This window comes from Larus michahellis, chromosome 12 (assembly GCF_964199755.1).
Source record: "Larus michahellis chromosome 12, bLarMic1.1, whole genome shotgun sequence".
In the NCBI taxonomy this organism is placed as follows: Eukaryota; Metazoa; Chordata; class Aves; order Charadriiformes; family Laridae; genus Larus; species Larus michahellis.
The window spans coordinates 15,670,859-15,686,164 of record NC_133907.1 but is presented as its reverse complement, the minus strand read 5'-3'; the positions used below and the strand labels follow the sequence as shown (position 1 = coordinate 15,686,164).

The 15,306-nt window shown below is 51.2% G+C and overlaps 1 protein-coding gene across 2 annotated transcripts in view; it reads right to left on the bottom strand.

The window, feature by feature from the left end:
• Positions 1–14,084, bottom strand: part of RALY (RALY heterogeneous nuclear ribonucleoprotein) — a 142,051-nt gene extending 127,967 nt beyond the window's left edge. The window contains exon 1 of one of the 2 annotated variants that reach the window (XM_074605309.1): positions 13,932–14,084. The gene's annotated coding sequence lies outside the window, so the exon portion shown is untranslated. The remainder of the gene's footprint in view (positions 1–13,931) is intronic. The other variant, XM_074605310.1, reaches the window with a different exon arrangement.
• Between the last annotated feature and the right edge of the window lie 1,222 nt (positions 14,085–15,306).

The window sequence follows — 15,306 nt, the reverse complement described above, 5'->3', positions numbered from 1 at the left end:
ACACAGCACTGCAGCTTCTGGAGCACACTGCTTTGAAGAGTTATTGCTAATGAACGTGTTATTTTCATAAAACTGGAGCAAGCAGAGGACACAGGCTTCCCAGCTGGGGTGGCATTCCTGTATGATTTAAGACCAAAATAATCCACGTGTGCACGCAGGTAAATCAAAGCATGCCCTTGGTGACACCTTGGTGCACCAGCAGAAGGGCTGGCAGCAGGACCCCCCAGCCCAGCACCGCATTTCAACTTCCCCTGTCTTTTCATACCACAAGCTAATGGGGACAACCTCAGTGAAGGGCTGGAGCCGCAAAAGCGCCTCCTGAACTCTGACCATGATGGTTTTTTTCTGGATCAGCAACAGGGATGCATTCAACTCCAAGGGAGAAGGGTCTCCAGGCAGGCAGATTGCAGAGCCCAGTCCCAAGGACAGCCTTGAGGGCACAGGCAGTGTCACCCCGATTCCTCCACAGCCTTGTACTGCCTCGGCTGCTTTGGACAAGGAGCAGCTAGACAGAAAATAACAGCAAAATGTTAATAAGTTCCTCTCAGAGAAGGGCTGGAAGCATTTAGCATGACTGAGGGGATCAGAGTTACCCCGAAGAGCAAGTGTAGACCTTTTGACAGTCCTAGGACCTCTACGGCCCTGGCTGTTCTATCCGAGATGTCGTGCTTGGTTGTAAGGGAAGTTATTCCAACAGCTCAAGCACAGCACTGTGATTTCCTTCTAATTATATGGAGTGGGAGAATGAATGGGCTGCTTGAGGAGCAGCCTGGTCCTGGAGACCCACACACCAGTAATTACAAGTCCTCTTGACGCAGAGCTACCTGCCTCCAAGTGGCACGCAAACACCACTTTCCTGGCACCGCAGGACTGGTTGCCTTGACCAACCTCTGGGGTTCCTCTCTGGCAACCCCAGTTACTGGGTTCCTCCGAGCAAGGTGGTACCCACCAGCCCAGGGGCAACTACAGCACCTTTGTACTACCACAGGCCTGATAACAGCAGGGAGCCAGGCTTCAGCCGCTCGTGTGGATCAGTGCCCAAGAGCCACAGCCACAGTAAAGACGGATGTCTTCAAAGTGTCTGCACACCAAAGGCTGAGTTTTCCAACACCTGGGCTTTCGTACGTCCGGCAACTGAGGCCTTCGAGCCAAAGGTCTTTGCTAGGAGAAAACCAGCCCCAACATTTGAAAAGCAAGTCGGTTATTAACAAACCGGGTAAAGCAACGGCCCCTTGTCCACGGCTAGATGTCCTAACGAATGCACAAGCCTATCAAAATCCTTTTCTCCTCTGAACTTTAAGGCTATTAGCAGCACCTGAACTCAGCCTTATCCCACACTCTCCCATCTAACTCTGAATTTACATAAAAGTAATAAAGGCTCTGTCAAGCTGCTAGAAGGCTCAGCCAGGCTCGCTCCCCTAGAAGCGCAAACTTCATCCAAACCTTTCACAAAAAGCCTTATTGCCATGAAAATGCTCAAGACTACTTGTTTTGACCAAAACAGTTCTTTCACTTACATAAACGCAAGGCAGGGAACAGCGTTCTCCCTCCCTTCCTTTTTTATTCTCGGAAAATAAGGGGTTTACACCCCGGTTTTAAAAATCAAGTCGGGGAAAAAAACTGCAAAAACATTTCAGCTCCTCTGTTTGCTTCTGAGCCGGAATAGCTGAGAGACGCCCGACAGCCCTGGGGACGCCGCTTCTGTGCTCCTGCATAAAGCAGCAACGACAGCAGGGCAGATTTGTACACCGCGCTGATCGCTGCCGTTACTTCAAAGCGCCGCTGTCACCGCGGCGTCTCAGCTCACCTCCTGCCCAAAATCAAGCCCAACAGATTTCCCAGTGGCTCTCCTGACTCACCAGCACATTTTCCTTTTAAAGGTCAAAAAAAAAATAAATAAATGTTGTGACAATAGGGATTTCATTAGTTTCCTCTTAGTTTCAGCTGGTCAGCAGGGACTTCAAGATTGGTTGCAGTCAGGAGCTTCCTTAACAACGCACCATCCATCTTATTTAGGAAGAAGGGAAAGAGCAGTCATGGGAAACGTCTTGTCCCTTCATTTCCTGCTGAGCACGGCAAGCGAGCAATTAGCAAGGAGGTCTCTCCAGCAGAGACATCTGTCCTGAGATGTCCTCACACACTCAGTTCACATATTTCACACTGCAGATGAGTATTCCAGCTGGAATTCTTGCAGAACAGGAGAGGCAGAAGTTTCACTCTAATTTCCCCTCAAGTGCTCCAACACTCCTCTTTTCCAAGCAACTCCATGAAGTCCAGGGTCCACTTCCCCACACTGGGAGCACATTACAACCACGCCCCCCTTGTTTCCGAGACAAATGCTCCTACATCCAGAGGTCAATCACAGTCAAGTCAGCTTCAGGTTGGCCATCTCCTACAATTTACTGTTCAGGTCACCCAGATCCGCTCATGGCTGAGAGGTCCTGAAGTGCGGCTACTCATCCAGACGCTTCAGAGAACAGAACTCCATGTCCAATTTTAAGTCCCTCAGGAGGCTGGTAGTGCTTGTAGGCGACCATTCCTGCGCTGAAGGAAGAGCTGTAGATAACATTTATTTGGTTGCAGATGCTAGTCACCTGCCGAAGGAGGTGGTGACTGGCACAGCCCTTCTTTCATTGCAAATGTTTCTTGATCACCTTGTGGAGGAAACAGGTCAGCTTTAATACTGGAAATATCTTCCATGCTGCCTTGGATTGCATAAGGACATTCATACATTCACCTTCATCTACTCCGATCCTCCTCTGCCACTGTTTCAATCGTGGTTGTTTGCAAGGTCATCTTAGCTGAGGAAAAGTAATTTGGGTAGCAGAGCCAGCCAGTTCCCTCTTCAGCTTTAAAATAAACCCTAGATCCTCTCTTTACCTGTTTTTCATGGATGCTTAGGGTCCCATAAGGTCACATTTTCAAGGTTTTCCTCCGCAAAACTAGGAGCTTCTTACTGTGAGAAACAAAGTTCTCAGATCATCACATAACTTCAGGACTGAAGACAAAAGAAACTCCCCAACATGTAGAAACCAGCCAGATTGGTTTAGGTCACCTACTCCACGGACGGGAGTCAAACTAAGGGGATGAGAGGATGAAGCTCAGAACCGTATCTTTGTTCCCCGCTAATTTTACCCGAGGAGAGCCTCTTCCACAAGGCCAAACACATCTGGATCTGAGGCCATGGCCACCAACACAAGAGGGAGACTCTCAACCACTTTCAAGCGTGTTAGATCAGGTTCCTACCTAACGTGCTTCTGGGAAGACAGGTTGTCTGTTTTCAACTCACTTTATCTTCTACCGCAGCCCAGGTGAGAACAGGTCAAGAAACATCAGCACAGGAGTTGCTGGGGGGAGGAGGAAGGAGGAGGGAGAGCGATTTGCATTTTAATAAATACAGCAGCAGAAACACAGGCTCCAGAGATTAGGAAACAGGCTTTTTATTCGGAGCAAGGCAAGAGGCATCTGCTGGAAGCCTGGCATGGAACATTTAGCATTTTGAACTCTAGGGCTAATCCGATACGACACTCCTTCAACCCTGGATACGCAGCTTAGATAAATCTTTCATCAATAAAGCTCATCATTGTCACAAAGCTGGAGCACATGGTAAAGCCAACATCCTTCACCTGCACATGCGTCCCCTTTGGGGTCTTCCCGTAAGGACGTTCCTTATGGAGCCGGCATGTGAATTTTGCGAGTCTCCCTCCCTGGTTGCAGAAAGGAAACGCTGTCGAGTTTAGTCTCCATAACGAAGTGAACACACATCTGACCTACATAGAGTGCACAGATGTGAGTAGCCTCACATAGCACTCCAGAGACTATTATTTTGGTTTTTAACGCAAAAAAAAATAAAAATTAAACCACCACCTGCTTTGCCTGGAAACATGCAGGAACCAAAGCCAGTTGTAGACGGGAACGCTGCACCGGGCTTCGGACGGGAGCTCAGGATCACCACGTCCACCTTTTCTTCCAAACACACTTTTCAACAGATGATTTTATAGATTAAGACGCAGCTTTTGTTACCAAGACCGAAAGCACCGGTAACTCTGGGCAGGAGTTTGAAGAATCAATGTTTGTCCTGCCCTTGCGGTTCTGCTCCGTGGTTAACGGCAGGAGCGCAGGACAGAGCCCGGGAGCTGCCGAGCCAGGCCAGAACTGCAGCACGCCCAGCATCGCTGCCAACAACCTTTTTTTTTAAATAAGCTGCCTGCTACTGCAGCATCCAGGTGACCTATCAAAAGCCCAATTGTAACGCGCGTCTGTTGCCGTACGAAAATCCCGGAGTTTAATCTTGAGACAAAAGAAGTAGGAAAATAAGTAGATGCAAAGTGAAACGCAATGAAGACGCTCCTCCCCACCCTGCCCAGCTCCCGGCAGGGAAGGTGCCCAGACCAGGGTGACCCCCTCGCAAGCCAACGCCGAGCCTCGCGAAAACGGCCGCTATGCTCCTGCGCCGAGCTAAATACCACATGCCACGCGTCTCTCAGAGGCTGGTCCCCTCCACGAGGCCATCGGCTGTGCCAAGGTGAAGCCTCTGGGAATGGGAATCCCAGCAGCGGGCTCGGAAGGCCAGGCTGCGGCACGCGAGGCACTGCCGACCACAAAGCCCGATTTTGCGGGCAGGGCTGAGGGAGGAGAGAGGGTAGAACAGCGTTACTAACATCGAGGAGGGCGAACGGGGAGCAAGGAGGAGCTGGCTTCGTTCCCAGCTCTGCTACCACCCAAGGTCAGGCCAAGTCGCACGCCCTCCTACCTTTTATATATTTAGAGCGTAAACTCCAGAGCCGCGGCTGCTTCTCACTAGCTGTACGCACAGAGCTTCAGATACATCACACTGTAATCAAAGGTTGGCTGTCAAGTCCTCCAGATTTTTGATATTTGTTAAAAAAAAAAAATAAGTCAGATCTCTCTTTTCCACGGAGGGGAAAAGAACCAGGATGGTGGTGACTAGAGGGTGGGAAGCCTTATCAATACCTCCTGCTCTCCTTTATTCTTGCTAGAAAGCTTCAAACTAAATTCAAGGAATAAACAAGAATAAAGCAAATTAATCAGTTCACATCTATTAGTTAGTATTTAGCCTACTTGCCAGGTATTCCCCTTGCTCATGACTGCGAGACTCTGGAGGCAAAATAAAAAGATGACAGACTTCAGAGTAAGAAAAAAAAAAAATACATCCTAACTTACTGCCTGCTTTTAGCCAGAAATTTAAAAACCAGCCACTGGAAGCAGAAGCCCACACTTTGCAATTGAGCATAAGCATCTCGTCAGCATCGGCCTGTTCCCTACCGACACGGAGAGCAGCCCAGCGCGGGCAGGAACTTCCAAAAGCCTTTTCTTCTCTCAAACAGCAACTCAGCGGCTCTAAAGGCTGTTTTCCACCAGCGCACAAAGCTTTCTCACTCACATCACTGCAGGTTACAGAAACGCTTGGTAACACTCCCCTTCCGTCACAACCAAGGAAAGAAAGAAAAAAAGTGTCTGTATTTATAAGATATTGCTGGGCTGCGTTGTCCAACTGCATTTTGCCCCAAGACATGGCAACTTTTCCAGCCTGTTGAAGCATGGAGTTTATCCCCTTTCTTGGGACTCGTAGAGAAAAGGCTTTGTGTAAACACACACTATTCACTCCCCATACACAAAACACACACTATTTACTCCCCACACACACTACAGCTTGGCAACCCAGCTGTGAAGACTTGGGGCAAGCTATAAATCACTCGCGTGTCTCAACGGGTAAAATTACTTGCTGAGCCAGAGTCCCATGCACCAATACCTCACAACGAGCTACAAAATATAGATGTTTATGTTACATACACGGCTAAAAATCTATCAATCCTGAGGTCACGAGCACTGTGTTCTCTTGCGAATCAGAATTTTAACGGGAATACATCACCGGCTCGAAAGGCGCAAAATTGGATGGTGATACGACACTATAAACTGAACTGCAGAGGGCAATGCTAATAAGAGCAACGAACGCGGAGGGCAGCCTGTACCACAAATACACCCGCAGCCACCTCCTCTGCTGCTGCCCAGGTTGCTGTACCACCCATGGGCTTAGCATCCTCCAGTTGCCCCGCACCCCAAAAGCTCCCCTCACCTGTATTTCGGAACACGCTACAGGAACAGGGGTGATCATCCGCCTAAAGAACAAGCCAGCTATGTGCTCCCTTCCAGGTTAACTCAGGGAAGAGGTGGGTATGAGCCGTCACCATTTAAGTCCTAAGACAAAAAAAAAAAAAAAAAAAAAAAAAAAAAGCATCTGCATACATAAAGTAGCCATCAGAAGCACGCTACATAATTTTAAGTCTTGCTTCCTGTTCAACTGTAGCTTCTGGGCTTTTCCACACTGAATTACAGCCACCTCCATCGTCTCCTGCTTCTTTTATAGAGCCAATGTTTTGCTGTTGTGGGGGTATTTTAACCCAGCCCTGGCGGGTCTCAAGTGCTCAAATGGGAAAGGAAGGAAGAAATTCAAAGTTGTTTGTCTCCTATTTTGATATTGAGCTACCCTGGCGGCAGCTACCAGTGCCGGGCATCATTAGAGCGCTGCTGCATCCCACCGGCTGCGCAGCATCACCCAGCGGAGCCCTCCCATCCCTCTGCAGCGAGCGGCACAAAGAGGAAAGATCCCGCTGTCGCAATAAGGGCAGAGCAAGTAATTTTTAAACAGGATCCCACTCACCAGGCAGAGCACCGGTAGCTTTTGCCTTGAAATTAAGTAGTACTTTAGCCTTCTCCTCTCCTGGAGCCCCTGCTGCTTTCCAGACTGGGCTGGAAGGGTAATCCAGCAGAAGTGGGAGCAGAGACATCAGCTGATTTATACTTTGGCTGAAAGAGCTTTACTCTTCGGGACCATACGCACGGCCCGTTCATTTGGGGAAAAGAGGTAATTTAAGATTCCTTTTGTAATGACTGCTGGCAGAACAAAGATGAAGGACGGCAAGAGATGATCAATGTTTAAGCCCATCTTCCAAGTGATTTGGGGAGCTGCTGAAAATAAACAAGCAATCAGGGCCCAGGAGCCCAGGTAAAAGCTGACGAAGAAATTGCTTTTTTTCCTAGGCAAACAGAAGACGGCTAATAGCTCAGTTCAGAGAGGCTGAACTCCCTCCCCTCCTAATATGAGCAGGGCAAGAGACCAAGTTTAATTTCTTCCTTGCAACAACTTTAATTAAAATCATCTAAGCCCTTCCTGCCTCTCTCCTGCCACGAGGTGTGGTTCTGCTCACAGGAGGTATCAGCAAACCCCGGCTTATTAACGTGCCCTCCCTGAAAATGCTGTTTAGACAGCAGTCAAATGGCTGGGGAGCCCATCTGCAGGAAAGCACTCCACTCCTAATTAAGAGGAAAAAACACAAAGCCCACCTTTGATGTGTATCAGTGGCAGCAGTCATTCCCCCAGCGCTGGTGAAGCTGCTCAACAGCGTCAGCTTCCCAGGGCATCCTTCCAGTGGAATTTAGCATCAGATGCTTTTCTTCGCCGTCACCCGTGCTCTGTGGGTGCCCAAGATGCTGCTGGAGGTAAAGGAAGGACACTGGCTGCATGGGATGAGCTGTACCAAGGATTTTTCGGTAGTTTTATAAGCACAGAAATCTCAGAGCCAGTTCCCCAGTGACATTCTTGTGACACGATCCACGCCTGTGCCTGCACAGACGCGGTGATGTGGGGAGGCCTGTCCCTGGGCTGGGGAGAACTTATGGGACCCCTCCAGTCACCACTGACGCGGGCAGCATTTGTGCAAGGCAAAGTTCTACTGGCCTGCTGAAACGCGTGAGAACGAACGGGAGTTGCACGCAAGATTAAACTGTGGAGCAAAACGTAAAAGTTATAAATAAAAAAAAATTTAAGCCTAAGTTACTAGAGGAGCTCAAGAGGATTTCTGCAGTGCTTATAACTCTTACCAACTCCCAAAAGAGTTTCAGGAGTTGGTAAGAGCTGTAGGCACTGCACATTGCAGCAGAACCAACAGTCACAAGCAAATACCTGTTTCACAAGTGGATACAGCTCCAGGGATGGAAACCAGGAGCTGCTGAACCACCGAACCACCACCACGAAGCTGCCCTTCCAGCAGGGATGCGCTCAGTCAGGCCATGCAGCACCACCCGCTCTGCAGCGTTACGTCCCAGTGCAACCCCAGGGTTTCTCAAATTTATCTAGGAAAAAACCCCAATTATATAGGAGGCTAAAGGGAGCCTTGCTCCTAGATGAAACTCTATGCCCAGTACCAACCACCTGCCATCTTCTACGCAGGGGCCATATATCAGACCAGGAGAGTCACCTTTTTTCCTGGCTAGTCTAGGATGCCACTGAGAAGAGAGAGCAAAGGCCAGGTGAAAGTGGTAACATGAACACTGACAGCAACGCCTGCCAGCTGACTGCCATACGATACCATAGAATCCACAGAAGCAGTTGCCACCATGCCACCCCGTATGGTCGCGGTCCAAATCTCCTCCTTGGAGCACAAAATTATCCGCGCTTCTCCAAGGCAGTGAGCTTCACCACAAGCTAAATTCAAACAGACATCCCACCTCCAAGCAGAGGTATTTTCTCCCCACGCAGGAGGCCTGACAGAACCGGTGCTCTCCCCACGTCCTCCTAAAGGAGGCACTTTTCTCACAAATGCTCCCAAGATAGCTTTCAAAAAAAGAAGTTTGCTAAAGGCAAAAGGAAGGCAGGAGCTTTGGGCTAATAAAGACATCAAGAACCCAGGTGGGGACCATCTGCAACCACCTCTTCCATCCACCTTGTGTCCTTTGCCAGCCTAGTCCTGGACTCACGAATTCATACGTTACAAAGAATAATAATGTTGATCTATTCCCAGCTTCCAGAACAAGCGTCCATCGCCATCGTTTCCACAATATTTTCTCTGACAGATTCCATCACCCTTATTCCCACGTTTAATACTCTCGCTATCAGACAGACGCCTCCGTGGAAGGATGTTCTCCCTCCAAGGAAGGTGGGACACAGCAGGAGATGGAGCGGCACTGCCTCTGTTATTGCTCTTGCTCATCCATTTAGCCCGTCCATTCTTATTCTGCTCCTAGTAGCAATCAGAAGATGAGCTCGCATTCATTCCCACCGCGGCTGCGTTTGTTGAAATAGAAGCTGGTTGCAAAGGCAGCAGATAAAGCTCGGCCACTTTTCAGCGCCTATTGTGCGGTACCATCGCATGCCCCATTCAGACGATGTTGCAGACTTCACCTGGGAATCGCTGAATTCATGCAGACGTAGCCCAAAGGTGCCCACGCTATTTACCTCATTCTTGTTTTCTTAGAAAAACAAACCGGCATTGTGCTTTCTATTTTAAAATAAGACTTTGTAGAGCGAAAAAAAAAAAAAAAAGGGGGAGAGTTGTGCAACATCACTGGCAAAGCCTACAAATGGCTGTTAAGTAAAGGAAATGCCTTGCTGCAGGTACAGGGATGCTATCGAAACCAAGTCCAGCATCCTGCCCTTCCACGCCAGCATCAGGGTGGATGCAAAAGCCCAGAAGCCCCTAAACCAATGCGGGGCGGGACCTTCCCCGCAAAGGCAAGGGCAAGTCTCGCCTGGGGAGCTTCTCCCTGGCACGTATCGCTCTATCTCAGTATTTGGTTTCACCATATTCTTAACGCCTGCTTTAAAAAAAAAAAAGTTGTTATTGTTATGTGGCAGTGACAGATGCAGGATGCGTCCCTGCGAAACAGACGCGGCAGCTCATCGGGTCCCCCCTGGAGAGGGGGTTCGTCCACACCAGGTCTCTCCGTGTTGGCAGATACAAGAGACCTCCCTACGCAGAACAAACGGGATTGTTTGTGTTGAACAGTGTTATACAAGAGCCAAAAAGGTGACTCACGCCACCCGGATAGCCCTTCCCTGGCTACCCAGAGCCAAGCCAGGCACAGCCACAGAAAGCAGTTGTCTCAGGGGGGTTGGGGGGGGTTAACTCCAGGGACACCTCCCGCCCTGGCGACACGCTCCGGACGCTGTTTGTAACGCCAGTGCTGCTTCAAGATGGTCAGATTTTAAGACAAAAACGGTTCTCGTTTTATTTAAGAAAAGGAAATCATTACAACGCTCCTGGTATTTCGCCTTTATTAAACAAGAAGGACCTCACTGGGAGCTTACAAAACTATAGATTTTAGGCAATACACTTTTCCCCATCCACGTTTCGGCATCATCGCTTATATCCTGCACTATCCCCCACCGCAGGCTCCACAGAAGGAGCTTCTCTTGTTTGCCCACAGCCTGGCAACAACACGATACTATTTCTGATTGTTTTAAGCTGCAAGAAACATGAGAAGCCAGAAAAAAAAGCTTTGGATTCCCTATTTGCACGCATACTCCTCATCCCCATGCAAGCTGAGGATTTCCTAAGACGCGCAAAAGAACACAGTCTTTGCTGACTGCTACAAGCCTTGGCTTTCGTAGTTCCAGCATCTTAAATGCAAAACTAGACGCTTGCAAGCAGATGTTAATTCTGCAGAACACCAGTTTTGAGTCGATCTCTGCCCCGGTGTCACCTCAATTTTGCCTTTTGTAAAGCACACACAATTAATTTTATATCGGAGCTAGCAGACAGCTGACCTTCTAATTAAATATACACTTTCAGGTGAGAACCAGCATGTAATATTACTCACTTGAATTAAACAGGTACACTGGCACCGGTGGCAGAAATAAAAATAGCCACAGTTCACACCACGGCGAGGAAGGCGGCAGCATTCCGGTGCACAACAGCAAAATCAACTTAATCACAAATGACAACTTCGGAAAGCCTTTCCTTTGGTTTCATCCTTGGCATTTTTCTAGGCCAGCTTGAAAACAAAAGCTTTGTCTTCTTAAAATGCAATTGCCTGAGGCACCTCTAAAAAAAGTGACATAACTCAGGTCTGAAAAAATGCCTCCTGGGTTTCAGAGTCTCCTAAGAGCATCTTTGCTATTCAGCTTGATTCAGATTACCCAGGTCAGCACAAACTCTGCAGATTTAAGCTCAGCTACCAACGCAGGTATAAAAAGCACACATTTAGGATTATAAATGTTATTTTAAAAAAAAAGAACTTGTTATTGATCCGAATATCCCTTTTTGCCAGTATAAACACTCTCTGATGACGGTTTATTCTGAATTTCACTCTGTCTAGCTTATTTCAGGATTTTTTTCTAGCATGTTTTTCTTGCTGGGTGTTTTCAAGCTTCCCATCACAAAACTCAAGCTGTGAAAAGAACGAGCAACTCGTTTTAGAATCAAAACTTGAGCCCAAAATTTGATTCCTTGTTTCTTCTCCCCTACACAAACCCTCTTTCATTTCCGTAACTCCGCAGGCAAAGCCCTTCTGCTTCTTCAGACACAGGGACACAACCCTGCACCAGGCGAGACCGTAACGTAATGGGGGGGGGACAGGGCAGGGAAAGCTGCAATTCTCTTCAAGACAGGCACCGCTATTTCTAATGCCTATAATTAACACCTTGGATAATTCTACAGTACCTTTAGCGTATCAAAGATTTTTATATCCGTGGGCCATTTGCTTTGAGTGGATGCAAGTTTACTTCTAGGTCTGAAAACTCTTTATGCAGCCATCCCTGAAAAACTCAAATCTAAAGAAGTTCTGTTGCCTTTATTGAATAATTTGGGATAAGGAGAGCTGAAAGCTCTCTTGGTGCTGGGAAGGTGTTAGAGTCTTATTTTTCCGAATGATCAAGTCCCATCGCTTATTCCACATAAACTGCTCTCTGTCAAGAGCTTTAATCCTCTCTTTACAATCCCTAAATAAAACACCCTTCCAAAACTCGCTGCCTATTATCTGCCTTTTCGGAAGAAAGCGGTTCCTAAGAGCCCCACCTCCTTCTGCTTTGCCGTTCCCCTGAAATCCACCTACGACATTAGCTTGACAGAAGTAAAATACAGGCAGTCCTTCACGGGCACAGCACGGGGAGCTAAATGAGCATCTGTCTCAACATCGTCACCTCCTGAAGACAGGTACCACATGCAGCCAAGCCGAACGCCCTGCACCGAAGACAAGAGTCATCAAAGAACTTCCAGGAATGTGAGCAATAAACCTTGTGACGAGCTGTCACCGAGAGCTGGCAGCCCATGGAGGATGCTACAGAGCCACTTTGCTGTGCCTTAACCTGAGGTTTCGCTCGTGGCGCAGGGTCCTTATCTCCCTGCTCACCCATGAAGACCAGAAAAAGGCAGTCCTAGTCCTTCCCTTTACAGCAAGTCAGCGCAGGTTCCTCAGCCAGGAGATGAATTATTATTATGCTGGCTGTGCTTGGAAAACAGGCTCCTTCCCTATCCTTTACCTTAATAAAAAATAACGCAAAGAGCCCAAATCAGAACAAACTGCAGAATAAAGGACAGGAGAAAACACAAGCGAGAGCAACCACCTCCCCCTTCTGAGCTGGGAAAGGGAACCCAAGAGTGGAAGCGCCTGTAGAAGAGAGCAGGGTTCTTCCTTCCAGCAGGGATAACCCAGGGGTCCTGCCGTAGCCTACACCTTCCACCCGCAACTGCTCACCGCGACGCCAGCCAGCATCGCTCAGCGCGAAGGGGCTCAGCCTGGGCACCCAGGTGCCCAGCAAACACAGATTTGAACAGCAAACACCAGCCCGAACGCTCACACCGGCCCTGCCAGCTCTGGAGAAACCACCCACCGCGGCAGACGCGGGCTGCCCAAACCCTGCCACCAGCTATTGATTACCTTACCGCATTTATTTGCGGGGGAAAGACAGTAATTACTTCCTCAATATGAAATAAGAGGGTCTTTTTTATTTTTCTGGCCTGGAAAGCAACTAATCGTGATGCTCCCGAGTTCAGTCTCCCCTAAAGCCTGATCAGAAGGGTGACCTGAAACCAGAGCAGCTGCGGGAAGGTGGGAAGCCCCAGGAACCTGCAGCCCAGGCCAAGCCTGGTTCCCGGCTCAGGCTTCCAGCTCGCACCTTCCCCATGCCAGAACACAAATTGGAGAATTACACTTGGAAGCACAGTCCGGAAAATAAAGGTGCACATCCACGCATGCAGGCAATTCATATCTTAGCCTCCTGGGCTCTCAAATCATAAAAGAAATTAGCTGCGGAGCCACCCTTATAAACGCAAAGCCACAGCCCGAACTCGCCAGCTGACACGGGAAGCCAAAACCACCCTGACAGCAGCAAAAATCGGGAGTTTCCTACATCGCCTCAAATACTTCTAGAAAACATATCCGCGCCGGCTAACGTTCCCAAATGCTAGAAAAAGTGCCTTTTGAGAGACCGTAGCGCCCAAGCGCTGACACGCCGAGGAGCGCATTCCGCAGCCCCTCTGCTACCGGGGTACAAGCCCCGCTGGCCCGGCGCGGCCTCAGGAGCCCATCGCTCCCGTCGTTCAGACCGATTTATGGGTACGAAGCGCCTCAAGCGGCCCCCAGCCCGCCCGGGAGCCCCCCTCCCGGCGGGGCCGCGGGTTCCTGCCCTGCGGGGGACACAAAGTAACGCGCGGCCGTTCCGCCGCCACCCCCGCGCCCGGCACCGCCGTTACGAGCCTCCCAAGCACCGCGGGGGGGGGACCCTGCGGCGTGGGGGGGGGACGGGGGGGACTCAGACCAGGAGCCGAGGCGGCAGCGGGGACGGGTCCGGACCCAGCACCCGCTGCTCAACGCCCAAGTTTCCCGTCCCGCGGGTGCCGGCACCTCCGCGCTTCCCGTTAAACGGGGGAAAAAGCGTAAATCGTGGAAGAAAAAGAAAAAGAAAAAAGAAAAAGAAAACAAAAAAATGAAGACAGTGAATAGCGGCGAAAAGAGAAAGAAAAGAGTGAAGGAAAAAATAAATAATAAAGAAGGCAATAACTCGTTTGCAGCCAGCCCCCCCGTTGCCAGCGGAGCGCCCAGGAAAGCTCCGTCTTTGGGAAGACGGGGTGGGGGGGGGGGGGCGAGGGGGGGGGGGAACGGTACGGGCGGCAGCGGCCGAGAGGACTCACCGATCAGAGCAGAGCGGCGCGGAGGAGGATGAGGAGGGAGAGGGACGAGGCGCGGAGCTGCCGCCCCCAGCCCGCCTCGCCCCGCGGGAGCCGCCGGCAGAGTGCCGCGCACCGCCCCGCCGCCCCGGCTCCTTCCCGCCGACCGTACCACGGCGCCGGCGAGGGAAGGGGGGGGTGACACGGGGGATGGAGGAGGCGGGGGGGGGATGTTGTCGCCCACGCCGACGGTCGCTGCCCGCCCGCCGGTGCCGCCGCGGAGGCGGCCGAGCCGATCCCCCCGGCGGGGCCACACCGCGCCGCCGGGTCTCGGCCGAGGGCAGCGCCGGGTCCCCGCACCCCCCATCGCTCCGCAGCCGGCGCGGTGGAAGAGTCCAGCCAGGGGGGGCCGGGGGGGGGAAGAGCGCGGGGATGCTCCGGGGGCGGCGGGTCCCGGCCCCGCAGCGCGACCCCGGGAGCGGCCGGACAGCCCGTCCCGGGGAATTCCCGAAGATCTGTCGGTTTGAACCATCCTCGGCGGAACCGCGGCCGGGCGGCGGGTGCCCCGAGGGGCGCGGGGCCGGGCGGGCAGGGCCGGGCTTGGGGGTGCCGAAACGCCAGCCCCGCCGCCCTTCCCCGGGATTTCACTGGGACAGATGAACTCCCAGCTTGGCTTCTCTGTCCCGTGCGTCGTTGCTCCTCGCTATCACGATATAGTGGCGTGGTTTGGGTTGGACTGGCTACTAAAGCCAACGACAGATGCTCTCTTCTATCTCAAACCAGGACAGGAAGGAATCAGATGTTTTCTTACCAAAGGTGTCCGGCGTTTCATCACTCAATCCATCCATGGGGTGTCCATGGCAAGCAGAGGCATGGCAAGCCTTGGCAGCAGAGGGACAGACACATGCAGACATGACCACCCCCTGCCCTGCAGCGCTGCCTCCAGCTCTGGGGCCACCAACAGCAGAAGGACACGGACCTGTTGGAGCGGGGCCGGAGGAGGCCACAGAGATGCTGGGAGGGCTGGAGCCCCTCTGCTGTGAGGACAGGCTGAGAGAGCTGGGGGGGTTCAGCCTGGAGAAGAGAAGGCTCCGGGGAGACCTTAGAGCCCCTTCCAGTCCCTAAAGGGGCTACAGAAAAGATGGGGAGGGACCCTGGATCAGGGAGGGGAGCCATAGGACAAGGGGGAATGGTTTTAAACTGAAAGAGGGGAGATTGAGATGAGATATTAGGAAGAAATTCTTTGCTGTGAGGGTGGTGAGCCCCTGGCCCAGGTTGCCCAGAGAAGCTGTGGCTGCCCCATCCCTGGAGGGGTTCAAGGCCAGGCTGGACGGGGCTTGGAGGAACCTGGTGTGGTGGGAGGTGTCCCTGCCCAGGGCAGGGGGGTTGGAACTAGATG